We start from the raw sequence: 13,671 nt of genomic DNA, 5'->3' as shown, positions 1-13,671 counted from the left end.
AAACCCTGAAGTCACTCATTCATAAGGCTACCCTGTCCTGAGGATTCTGATCTGATGTTAAACACACTGACTATTAAACTGAGGGCTATGACCACTTTGCTATCTGAGCATAGACATGATGTTTTATTGTATTGGCGTTAATGACTAAATGACGCATTCAATTGTTTATTTTGTATTTTATATATACATGGTCATTTTGCCCAAATTTTACCTGGTATCAGTCAGACATCTTCTCCTAGAGGATTACTCTTACATCTGGAGTAAATTTCTAACTTCATGGCGATCACAAAGAATCCCAGCAGTACTCCTCTAAATCAATAGCAGCTGTAAGTTTTCATAGTTCTCTAATGTGCAAATGGTGGAAATTACAGTAAATGATGCAGAACTGTTCTTTGGCACACATAAATATGATTTATTTCTCTATTGTGAAAATTACTTATCTACACCTCTGGTTACGTATAGAGTGCATCCCCCCCTTTCCCACCGTGAAAAGTCACATACCAGTTTTTCACTCATTCCAGGGTGGGGAAACTACCTGTGAATTGATCTTGATACTATCCCTGCCTGCCCCCATCCCTAAAAAATGTACGTTTCCAGACATGTATTTAGGAGGGCAGGAAATACACCATACAGGTAAATTTTCTGTGTGCTATTTACGAGAGTCAAATTGCACCAATCTTGGTTCTATGAATCATGATGTGCAATTTAGTCTTGCAACAGGATTTGGGCACCCAAGTAGCACTGTGCTCTTGGTTCATCACTAGATTTGGGGTTCATTTTATAATGGTTGATGTGAAGGAAAGTAAAAATTATGAGAGCAATGCACGTGACACCCCCGTGCAATTTTTAGGCTGATATTATTAATTTTGGGCGTTATTATGTTTATATAGAGGCTAGGCTAGGTTACCATAGCCTAGAAATTTCCAATAATAATTGACTTGCTAAAGTAACGTGTCATATTCGCGTTGACACACTTGCACACTAGGAGCCTAGTTCCTAAAGCATGCACTTAAAACATGTAAAATTTACTCTCGCATGGATGCTCCTACATTTGGAGTCAATTTATCAACTCCTGGGATTTTACAAAGAATTCCAGGAGTACTTTTGGAACTCGACGACTGACATATTTTCCAGTAGTAGTCTTACGGACCGAAATGTTCGCATGCAGGTTTTCTACTAGGATACAATTCTGCATTAGTAAATCTTGTGGAAATGCTCATTTTCTCACGTAACATTGTTTTCCCACTATGTAGCACATATTTTCCATGGAGGTAAACCTCCTTCACGATATCCGTACGAAATGCTGCAAATCTGGAAAGACTTTTACAACTTTATTTGATAGAAGTAGTTATATGTTTACAGGGTGAAAAACGTTCGGGATATGCACTAATTTATGAGTTTGTGGGTGTTCATTTCATTTTACAGGACCACCACCCAGGGGCGTAGCTTCCATTGGTGCATCAGGTGAATGAATGAATGAATATTAGCCTTATAAAGCGCAAACTTTGCCCGGAGGCGTCAAGGCGCTGCGGTGCAGTGACACCGGGGCCCAGAGGCCTTACAAGCGCACAGAATCCTGATTATTGTTGTCTTATATTATTCAAACGGTAACCCGGGGTCCCATTCCCCTTCTTGTACTAGGGCCCACGACACACTGGGTATGCTACTGGCTCTGACTGTCAAACAGTTCTCAAACAAACTGTGAAAATCAAGTGGGCAGAATCCTCAAGGGAAAGTAGCAATATATATATTTATAGATATGCTTTAATGGGATAAAGTTGTGAAGAAATTCTGCATTCGTTTGCAAGTTTACTTTAGCATTCGTCGGGTTTTATGAAAACAAATGCGTGCGATAACTGTAAGAAATATAGGCAAGGTATCCTTTCCTAAATTAGGAATATTATTTTGTATCAAGAAATGTACAACGTTTTAAAATACAATATGTATTTCTCGCATTTCTTACTATGTCCAGGAATGGCTAAATTGTTAACAAAGAAATAATAAGAATGATCCTTTGAGTGTTATGAACAGAAAGAAGCATAGCTTTCAGACACTCTGTGGATGATTTTTTTTTTCATATCTCTTGCATACTTTTGAAAGCAAAAAACAAACACCTTAAAATGTGTGAATAAAAACTTGTGACAGAAGACGAGCATAACATTGATCAAGTTATCGTGCACTAAAGAAAAAGATATTGAGATTGGAATGGAAATATGCAAAGACTTAAAAAAAATTGTCACGAAGTGCAAAAATCTGAAGCTCTTTTTAGGAAAACAAATCCTCATCAGGAGAAATGGTCATTGTCCTTTCCTCGTCGACTGTTTGTGCAGCATACATTCCTGCTATTCATGTTCTACTTAAGAACTATTGTTTTTTTCTTAGGATTTTTAATATTAAATAAACAATGTCTGGACATGGCATTAACTGTGGTTATTTGCCCACACCACTAATCGCACTCTGGGCTGAAGGCGAGGGTGCACAATAGGGGAAAGGACAATTATTAGCTGTTGATGCACAACAGCAAGTGGACAATAATCCCCCATCTCAGTCAAACACCAGGCAGACAAACAGACTAGCCATCCATGCGTTATTCTTCCCCCTGCTTCACACTCTCACTGAACGTGGAAGGCAGGCAAAGAACAATAGTCAGTGGCATTGTTCCAAATATTCGGATTAGCTAGCAAATCTGCGCATCCCAGGGGAGTATTATGTTTTGGTTAGCAATTGTAAAACACTAGCTAGAAAGAAGTTCAGGATGTTAGCCTTGTACCAAGGAAAGATTATGTCACAATTTATGAACATCACCCAATCAGCACAAGTAACCAACCTAGACGCAAAATGAAAGCTTGATTAGAAGAAAATAATTACTGGTAGATGTTGTTCCTTTTACCTTTAGTAAGGAGACAATACAAGAAATGAAATAAGTATTAGACTCACAGAGCTAAAGAACTGCACTTTCATGCAGCTGACGACATTTTCTCCCCATATATCTGTAGTTCTTTTCATAACATTTCTCTGACTGAAACCGCTCCCCGTCCACAGAGAAAACACTAAAGCAGAGACCTAATCCGTTCCATAAAATGACTCACCCCAAGATCAGAGATCACTGGAATCCCCAGAGCTCTTCCCTGACTACTTTTATCTTCTCCTTACATAGTTCGGAGTATGAAATACAAACCCTGCTCCCCAGGCCCTTATAAAATGCACATTTTGAAGCTTCTTGCTTCTCAAGTGGAAGGATATTTCCTATGCAAGCTGATTTTTCATTACAAATGCGTTAAATATTTATTGATACTTACAACTTAGACCTACCGTGGTTACGTTGGCTATTTCAAACACATGCAATTGATCAAATTAGCAGAAATCCATGTCGTGTTCCCAGTAATACATCAATAAACCTTTAATTAGTCTTGCAGAAAAAAACCATCATCATTCCAGCTTCTTTTTTGATACTTCCTCGACGACAGACGGTGAATAAGAATATCTTACAAATATAGGACTTCAGACGAGGTAGAGTCATTATTCCTCAATAATACATTACAGGATAGAATATGCAATTTCAGTCTGGGCTTCGTAAAACCCTGACATAAATGTTTTCCAGGCTGGCTCTAACTGGAAAGGTTATTAATTTGGTGCATTTCTCAAACTGCGATGTTATTATTCTACAAATGGGTGAAAGGTCCTCTGTTAGGTCTCACCTACAGACCACCAATTGTATCCAATATAAACTGAGAGTGGGCTCTCCCCTTTCTTATGATTTGATGGCTTTGTCTCTATCTCAGTTCCCTGCTCCTGATTCGTTATGGCTTTTCTATCCGATTTTTGTGCTTGTCTCCTGAGGAGATTTTAGGTATCACCATTTTTTGTTGGATGGATGACTTGTATCCTTTCACTGCTGTCAGACTTGCATTACAGTACATAAGGAACTATTTTCTCTTCCTCTATCTTCTTTTCCCTGTTCCTACCCCCCCCTGTTTTTTATACACAATTTAGGTTTTCTTCCAAGCACCTGCTTGCACCCACTGCCCTCTCTGTCCGTTCACTGCTCACTACTAATACTGTAGTAGTCAGCAATCTTTAAATGTTTTTAACCATTTAATAATGGGCATCATATGCGTGCAAAAGCAAATGCCAGCTAGGAAAAAATAATGCTTGACTGACAAAATCTATTGGGTATGACAATGCTTGTTTAAAGTTTGAGGAATACGCTGCTCAAGCAGTATTCATGTCTTATGTATTGGAAATGGCTCTAGTGTGTACTGTGGAATTGAAGGCTTTGTACGAAGTTGTATGATTGCCGGACATGTAGTAAGATCTCAAACCTCTTGTCTGCCCACTAAGACACAGAATAATAAAAGTGTGATCCCATGAACATATAGCCTGTTAATTCGCATTGGATCCACGGTACCAGTACAGTACTGCAGTTTTCTACAGTTTCAAAATTAAAATAAATACTCAGTCCGATTGACCAAGTGAGCTTTTTCTCCTGTCGACCATTTCAGTCCTGCAGATCCGAAGATTGATCCATGGTAGCAACACAAGCCGACAGGACTGGCCGCAACATCAGAGGAAAAGGTTGCGGATGCCATTACAGGGTGTGAAGACCCGTCGGTCCCTGAAACCTGAAGGTAAAAACAAAAAAAGGGCAAACAAGCGGACTGGGAGCACTGGGTGCCCACACCCTGAGCCCAAGACCCATGTGGGTGGGTCTCCTCCAGTATAGTGGAACCCAATTTGGTTCTGTGGTTCTGCAAGTTCCCATACCTGATTTAGCAAAACCAATGCAACTTTAATGGACTCACAAAGCCTATTATTGGATCTTCTATTGGCCCTTTAAGCTTGCCAAAGGGTAGACCTTTTCGCTCCTGCAGCTATCCCCTGCTGTATAAGGACAAATGTTATAAGTAGTGGGGGTCGGACACCCACAGAGGGTGTGCTGCAGAGCCTGGCTGAACTCAAGTCTCTGCAGCTTATTTCTAAGGAATGTTGGGCACAGGAGCAGTACATAGGCAAGGCCCAACAGCCCACACCCGCTGCTTACAACCATAGGTCATTCTTAACTCGGGCACCTCAGGCCAGGCCCTGCAGTTCACCAGCACTACCTACACAATCATGGGCCATGTGCAGTAGAGGATCAGATGACAGTGAAGGGTTTGAGACAGAGCCCAGCCAGAGTCCAGGCACTGAGACCCACCCTTGGGAATCAGGGAGATCAGACCCGGTTCGGCTGTGCGCAGCAGGGGTTAGTTAACTATGGAGGGTGGGTTGCAAGGTCTGGACCTGTGTTCTACCTCTCGGCGCATGGTCAAAGGCCATGCACTGTAGAGGTTGGACGCCTGCGGCACCTTTCGCTGCTCTGCATGGCTGAATGCCATACACAGTTGGGTCAGATACCCATGGAGTGTGGGGTTTAGGCCCTGGACCGTCATGCACTGCAGTGGTCACATGTCCACAAAGTGGCCCTGGAGATTCATATGAGGATAGCATTCCATAATATAGATGAGGTTAATTCACAGACTGGATGAGTGGATATGTGTGCTTAAATGTACTCATCAAGGTTTTCATTGGAATGCTTCTTGGAATTCTGCCAACAGTGTTTATAAATGGGCAGAAAATCTACTATGTTTTGTACAAATGCTACAGTCTGGTGCATATGATGAATTCTTCAAAATTACATCATTTAATAAGGAGAAAGTTGCAGGAACTTAAATCATGGGGTTCTAAGTCTTGAAATATGGTTAAAGGGTCTCTCAAAGTGCAAACAGCACTAAGGGGTCTATTGGGATGGCGGAGGGATGGCCGCTGCAGGGCCGGCGGTAGCAACCGCTAGACCAGCGGCGGACATCCGCCTGCAATCGCAACCCGGAAAACCGCCAGTCCCATTAGCTTGGCGGTGACGACCGCAGCGGTGAGATTTTCCGCCCTCCACTTTTCCGCTGGTAGCAGTCTGCACGCCTGCCTAGTGGGCTGAACTGGACCGCTACAATGGTGCCGGTGCAGGGCCAAGCTCCGCCGGCATGATTATTATGCCGGCGGTAGCCAGCCTTTCCGCAGCGGTGGGACCCCCCATAGAAAGGCATGCAGAGAATGTCTCCAGGGGCCCATTGCAGGCCCCCAATGTGTTGGGGGGGGGTGTGGGTGCCCCTACATGTCCCTGTACCAGGTGGCAGGCACTGTGCAGTGCCTGCCACGCAGTACAGGGATATGCTGGACATGCTCCTTTTGACATCACGGTCGGTGCTGCTGGCAGCAACAACGGCAGCAATGTTAAAGCATGCGATCGTACCGCCGCGGTCGGATTTCGACTGCGGAGCATACTAATTGGACCGGCGGTTATGCCGCGGTCCTGGTGGGCGGTCTTTTCCCGCTACCATGGAGGTCGGTGTGATTTCCCGACTACCATCCTAATAGACCCCTAAGCTTTACCGCAGGTGAATTAACCATGCTATCATTGTGAGATGACACTAAGAGAAATAACCACTCTTTATAGTCATGTATTTAAGAAACAATTTCATATTCAGTGCCTGATTTGAGCTGGAGGTTCCCAGTGGGGGCCACCAGCACTTCATTTTGGGGATTGGCACTTATTTTTCTGCATCAGATATTTACCAAGAGCAATAAAGGGACAAACACACAGATTGAAAGATGGAGGAAAAGAAATATGAAAAAACGGTCCCAAAGGGAGAAAACAGGCACCTGCAAGAGTGAGGTAAAGGTGCAGGGATTGCCTGATAGTGGCATGAAGTGGAGTTAAGACTACCAGCCTTGCTATTCAGCACACTAACCTTTAATTGCACTGGCCAGGAGCATCTGAACAGCTTTGGGCACTGGTACTCTTTCATATAAAAATTAAGCACTGAGTACACAGTAGTGCATTCATGAGGGATAGTGCAACTGAACTAGAGATCTGAGACATTCCAAAGACCAAACTGTTGAAGGAAGGTGTTCACAGTGTGATTATTTGGCAATTAGTATATTAGGTCATCTGCCCCTATCTCCACAGTGCACAGCTGAAGGCCTTGTGCAGCAGTAGCCAGAGGGAGGAACGAAGGGCAGGGCGGAGCCCAGGTTTGACGTCCCATCTCCACTACACATGGGAGAAGGTCCTAGCCGGACATCACCCGCTGCACACAACGATAAAGCTGTCCATGTGAAGGATTATTAGCATATAATGGGTTGGGTGCAGGGCCTGGAAGGAGACCAGGCCTTGCAGGCAATTCTCATAGTGCAAACCCTCCTACTCACTTTCTTAGTTTCATGCCAACTGCCATTGACTCTCTAAAGCACAGTTTCACAACCCCACCTCTCTTCATGTACATCACATGCACTGACTCTCATTTGACCTCTATGACATACAAAACGAACAAAAACGATTTTTATATTTTTTAACTAATAAAATGTTTTTCATTTTTTGTTCTTTTCTTCCTTTTTTGGGGGAAAACACAAATTCAAAGGCAACAGTGAGCTAAAAAAAACTCGGATTAAAAAAGAAAAAATATTTTTTGCATGTTTGCTGGTGTAACAGAACTTGAGCCCTTTGTGTCAAAGGAAATCATTGTGCAAGAGATAAGCCAGGGCGAGCCATTACCGGTGTAGCATGCATCACTGTCATGCTTCTCCATCTGTCACCTGAACTTGATGGCATGTTGTATTGTGGTAGCAGTTGTTGACAGTAAAGATTACCTCTAGAATCAATGTCCTTCCATAAAGCACTGTCCCTAACACTCCTGTTCTTGGAAGTACAAGGAGATGGTTGAAAAATACCTCTAGAAGTTCCACCCTCTCATTCAGAAGGAAAGGGCCATGCCATGAACATCTTCAGCCACCAAGAACAGGCCCAGAAGAGATTGATGCACCGGTTTGCTGAAACTGAGTACCCTTCACTGCATATAGTCACTCAAAATTCAATGAGTTAGTCTATAATCTGTGGGCACTGCAGATTAGAAATAGGAAGAGACAGTAGTTGCTCTGCCTATACAAGTATGTGGTGCAGACAGCACAATTAGAGCAAACATAGGTGTATGGACTCATTCTGAGCTTGCAAACTGAAATAGATCATGTTCATCACACATCTCCAGGATCACAAGGTTCAATTTTCATTTCTATTTCCACCATGTCAAAATGAAGCTTGAAGCCTATAAAGCCATAAGAAGACCTAATGCTTGACAAAATCACTGGTACAAAATATGGTAATGTATTAATGGAATCATATTGAGCGTCTTTTGAGTATACCCTCCTGCTTGGTAAAAATCAACCTTATCAGTACTTGTGTTGTCTTCCAAATAAACACAAAATCCCACAGAAATGGCCTAACAATGTAAAATCAACTCCATTCATAATGTGAATTTCGCAGGTAAGCAAACCAGGGTAACCTGCAAGTCTTACCATTTCTTTACTACATCTAGTACAGCTAACAGTCTGCATATTCATTCCTTAGCAGATATATTTCCAATGACCATGTAAAGCAGAAATACATCCAGATCAGACCACATTTAGTGAGCTAGTCATTTCTTGGTATTTCAAGTCAAATAACAGGGAAGTTTGACACTAGTTAGAAATAACAGGGCACTGAGCAACTCACAAGGCACCGAGCAATCCCCAAGATACATCTCCTGTCAGAGTACAACATCTTAATTCAGTTGATCTTTGTCATTTGCCTTAAGAATACAGTATATGAAGGTGTGCTAAATCTTTACCATTAATCTTTTATCAGGCCTGTGCTGCTGGAGATGGAAACTTGCATTGAGGGGGGGAGCACAGTGAATGGCTGAAGGCCAGACTATGCACCCCACCCTCTTCGGTGCACCACTGAATGGCATGAGTAGCTGGGGTTGGATATCTGTGGATGGTGGGAAGAAGGGCACAACCAAAGGCCAGGTAATGCATCCCTCCTCATACTGCAGCAGTGCCTGTCAACCCATGCTCAGCATGAGTCTGATGCCCAAGGGAGCAGGGCACAGGGCCTGCCAACACAACCTCTAGCACAGTTAGAGTAAATGATCTTATCATTAGTTATGCTCTCCATTCAATGCCTGCTTCAGACGGCCAAAGGTTATGTACTATAAGAATGAAGCTGGGTACTCTAGTTTGTGTACAGAGCCAGCAGTGTTCCTTAATAGGTATCACCAAAGTCTGTGTGCAGTGATGTTCTCATTGCATGGAGACAGCATCAGCTGGGATGAGTGCACCGGAAGAGACCTGATCCATTTCTCCAGCATCAAGACAGGAATGATATTGTCCTGACCACTGTTCCCCGGAAGGTGCGCGCTTGGGCGCCCGCGCACCTATGACACTCCGAGTGCGCAGTGTCTTCAATGGAGCGCGCACCCACACAGCACATCCCCTGAGGGGCAGGTATTTATGTTAATCGCAGTGCCCTGTAGAAGCATAACGGGTGCTGCAATAAACATGAATACTTAAAAACCAAAGCAGACAATCTGCCCCAGCCGATCTCTATGAAGAAAGGGCACGCAGTAAGACTATGAGCACGACGTGCCGTGTGCTTTCACAATCACTAACATATATTAGTGATTGTGAAAGCCACACATCGTGCTTTTAGGCTTGCTGCATGCCTTTTGTTTATAGAGAGCAGCTGCAGGCAGATTGTGTGCCTTTTTGAAAGTTTTCATCTTAAATGCAGCCCGTGTATTAGTGTGTCGGGAACTGCAATTAACATGAAACTTTAAAAAAAGACACACCTGCTGCGCTTTATTAACAAAAGGCATGCAGCAAGCCTTAAAGCACGACGTGTGCTTTCACAATCACTGATATATGTTAGTGATAGTGAAAGCACACATCGTGCTTCTGGACTTGCTGAGTGCTCTTTCTTAATAGAGCATGGCTGCAGGCAGATTGTGTGCATTCTTTGAGTATTCATGTTCATTGCAGCGCCTGTCATGCTTATACACTGCGCTGCACTTAACATGTGTGCTTTAAAAAATGCACACAATCTGCCAGCAGCCATGCTCTATTTACAAAAGGATCCTGCCAGTGCTCAGCACCTGCAGTTCTTAAAAGCAGGTGCTGAGACGGGTCACTATAGGGCTCTTCATTTTTGCCCTCACCCTCAAGGTAAATCTTAAATCTGCAGCAGTGCAACTGCTCAAAGCCTTTGGTAGAACTTCAAAGAGACTTGCTGTAGTTATTTCACAGTCTCATCATTTCAGAACTGAAGCATCTTCAATATTAGATTCAACAATGCCTTAGTTGTTGAATATTTGTCTTATGCAACTAACAACCACTGACAAAGCCAATAGTCCTGGCTTGTTGTAGATATAATGTTACTTGTAGCATTATATATTGCAAAAATGATTGCAGAATCACAAACCAAAGTGTATCTGAGCTACAACAGCCTTGTATTGAACCTTCAGGAGGACAGTTTCGCTAGAGCAAGGTACGTCTGTAGTATTTGTTACACTCACAGATTCTTCTGGTGACTCTCTCTGTATTGGACTTTAATCTTTACATGTCTACCAGAGATTCCTGTTCTGTATGCCTACGGAGTAAGGGGGTGCCTCTGGGGACCTTGTGCCAAGTGTTGCCAAAAGTACTGGAAGTCTCACCCGGGGTAGCATGCTTAGTTTACAGCAGTTGCACCATGTGTTGCTTGGAAAGTTATGGGGCTATTTCCTGAAATAATTCTCCAGAAGAGTAAATATATTGGAAGCAGTTGAAACCGACAACAATTCTACAAAAAAGGGACAAGAAATATAAGATTTAGATTTTTTTCCAGCTGAAGTAAAGGTATTTTTTTGTTTGTTTGCTAGGCCACCACCATCTCCAAGTCATGCTTTACATAGACTAAGGAATGGTGCATTAAAATAGTTATTGGTACAGAAATCGGTAACGCATTTGAGAAGGGACAGGTTGAGATTTAAAGTAGAAAAATAAAAAGTGGCAAATAAACAAATTGTACTCCAGTCAAGCCTTAGGACATTGCTCTCCATTGTGGGTATTGTGATGTCTGTCTCTCCCCCAGCAACACATACACACAAATCTACCTGGAGGTACTGCCTCCCTATGATAAGATATCTGCACCATCACACTCCTTGCCTGCCACATCAGCAGTCCAACTGCTGTATTACAAGTACGGCCATCGGATAATTTCGGGACCGCCACAACCACCAGAAATCCACAAATTCTAGCAGTGGTGCTGTGGTCTGGGAAGATAATATGCATGGTGGTGCTGCTGCGGCACCACCATGCATATTATGAGTTTCCCCACTGCCATACTTTTCATGGAGGTGAGCCTGCCATGAAAAGGTTTGTGGTAGGGAAACAAAGGGGCCCTATTATGCCTCCTGCTGCCACAGTGCATAGTGGTGCATGAATGGGGGCACATGTCGTCCCTCCTGTGTGAATGCACCACTGTTTCTGCATGGCATGGACTCCTCACTCCATGCGTGCAGAAGCGTCCAGTGGCAGTCTCGCAGCGGTGCAGTTATAAGGCTCATCATTGAGCCTTTAAACTGCATCGCCGCAGGACCTCCTTGCTGCCCGCCCACCAGACAACTAAATTGTCAAGTTTGGCGGTCCTGGAGCAGGGCGTTGGTGTAGCGGACCGCTCTAGAACCGCCAAACTCATAATCAAGCCATTAGTTATCAACACTGATTGACTCCATAAGGACCATACTTGACATCTTCTATCAATTTATCCCAAGATGCAGGTTGTATTTTGAAAAGATTTGTATCTATTCAATAACACAGTATAAAGGCCAATATACTCCTGATGAATGCCATTCACACGTCAGTTGAGGGTTTCACTTTGACAGAAACGCGTCAGCCTCCATTGGGGGTTTGAATTATCCCCACATCATTTTAGGTCACATGTAATTCAACTCTGCACTTTCACCCTCACACCCAACAAAAATTAGGATAGGCATCACTCTCAGAAATAACCACCCTCCCCTTGAAAAAGAATCCCCATTGACCTCCCCAATAATTTTTGGTGGACAGCAGCTTGCACCAAGGTCATAACGATCAGTGCAAGAAGGGGTCTGAGGATGAAGAATGCCACCTAATTGGTGGGCGATGGCCTTCATCCTGGAACAGTGAGGGATCTTGACCTACTTTTTCCTCCTTCTCTTCAACAGTCATTAATGATGTAATTTGAGATGTCGTCAGGAATGTAATCAATTGTGTAATTTAACATGTCATGAGTGATTTAATATGTAAGGTCATAAGCAGTGCATGACAGGGGAACAACTTATGGTTAGCTCAGTAAATTATAACTGGTGAATTTCAGTGGGTTTTAATGGCCTTTTTAACTGTTAGCTTTTGTATTTCTTTTGTATTATTTAAACAACTAACTATATAACATCAATTTAACCATTGTTTACTTCAGTAAAACCACTGCAGGACTCAGTTTCCTTAGTTAATTAATTTTTTGTTTTGCTAATAACTTTAGCACTGTTTGATGAATCTTCATAAAACTTTCCAAGAAAGGTTCTTTTATCTCAGCTCCTTCCTTGAAAGATGCAGGGTGATCCATCAAGGGGGGTATTGAGAACAATTGGGGATCCCAAAACACATTTTCCCCAAGCAATTTCCCACAGGAACTTGAGTCAATACTGCAGCCACAATGGCTGAATTGAATTACACCAAATTTGGCAGAAAGTTAGATTTTTACCCAGAAAGCATAGTTTTTGTGATTTAGGTGAAAATCTGTTCAACCGTACAAGAGAAATCTAGTGACAGGATACTACTGAGGCAATACCAAGAGAATACTGAGGTACCTCGTAGCAAGGGGAAAAAAATGACAAATTAAGCAATTTGATAGGTCAAGCGTTGCGGTTGTAGGGATAGTTAGATATGGTAATAAAATTACACTTCCCCTCAGAAATGCACTGAAAAAAACAACAAAGGTTAAAGTGATGTTACATTTAGGCATGGTAATGCCTTACTTGACATCTAAAAAAAAAAAACGTTAGAAATCCACTGAAAAAAGCAAAGATTAAATTGAGGTTACAGTTGAGTGAAAATATCGGCTAAAACAAAAATTTGAAACAAAAAAAATACTGAAATTCACCAGTAATAGCTAACTGAAGTAACTGTAACTTACGCACTTGCCATGCACTTCTTACAACCTCACATACTATATCACTCATAACACGTGTTATGATATCATTGATAGCATCAGTGATGACATCTGAAATGACATCACTGTATATATTCCATTCATATACTTTATTTCAGTCATAATAGACCATACAAGTGCGCATACAATACATTTACAGACATAAAAACTATGAGCTATAAAACAGTCTCCCTAAATTGCTATACCAATTAATAAATATACATCGTTAAAGTACATCACAGGGTGGTAGCACCAGGCGATTCATATCTGTATCCCGCCCTCATCCAACTACTGTGTGTTTTCTCCCTTGATAACAACCATGTGGGACATAAACCGCTGTACATGCAATATTGTCAATAGTTAAAACTCATATTATAAGAAAACTTAGCTTTAAAAACATTGAAAGAAGTGAACATTTGTAAAAAGGGGTAAGAAAATAAGAACAATACAGACTTCTAAGGCCGCAGTGCCGACTTAAAAAATATCCTGCAGGTACGCCACATCGAGGTTAAGAATTGAGATACTGCAAATACAATGGGCTTGTGGGTATCATACTTCAGACCCTACATATATCCACACAATCCACAAACCCTAAG

The 13,671-nt window shown here is 42.4% G+C and overlaps 1 protein-coding gene across 2 annotated transcripts in view; it reads left to right on the top strand.

Moving 5' to 3' along the window:
- LOC144828642 (uncharacterized) overlaps positions 1-13,671 on the top strand; it is a 281,177-nt gene that overhangs the window by 250,488 nt on the left and 17,018 nt on the right. The window contains exon 4 of one of the 2 annotated variants that reach the window (XR_013610500.1): positions 4,503-4,628. The exons of the other annotated variant lie outside the window; for it this stretch is intronic. The gene's annotated coding sequence lies outside the window, so the exon portion shown is untranslated. The remainder of the gene's footprint in view (positions 1-4,502; positions 4,629-13,671) is intronic. 2 annotated transcript variants of the gene reach the window in all.

The sequence above is a fragment of the Lissotriton helveticus genome, chromosome 4_1 (genome assembly GCF_964261635.1).
Source record: "Lissotriton helveticus chromosome 4_1, aLisHel1.1, whole genome shotgun sequence".
NCBI lineage: Eukaryota > Metazoa > Chordata > Amphibia > Caudata > Salamandridae > Lissotriton > Lissotriton helveticus.
Note: the sequence above shows the minus strand (reverse complement) of the source record. Positions and strands in the feature narration are given on the sequence as shown.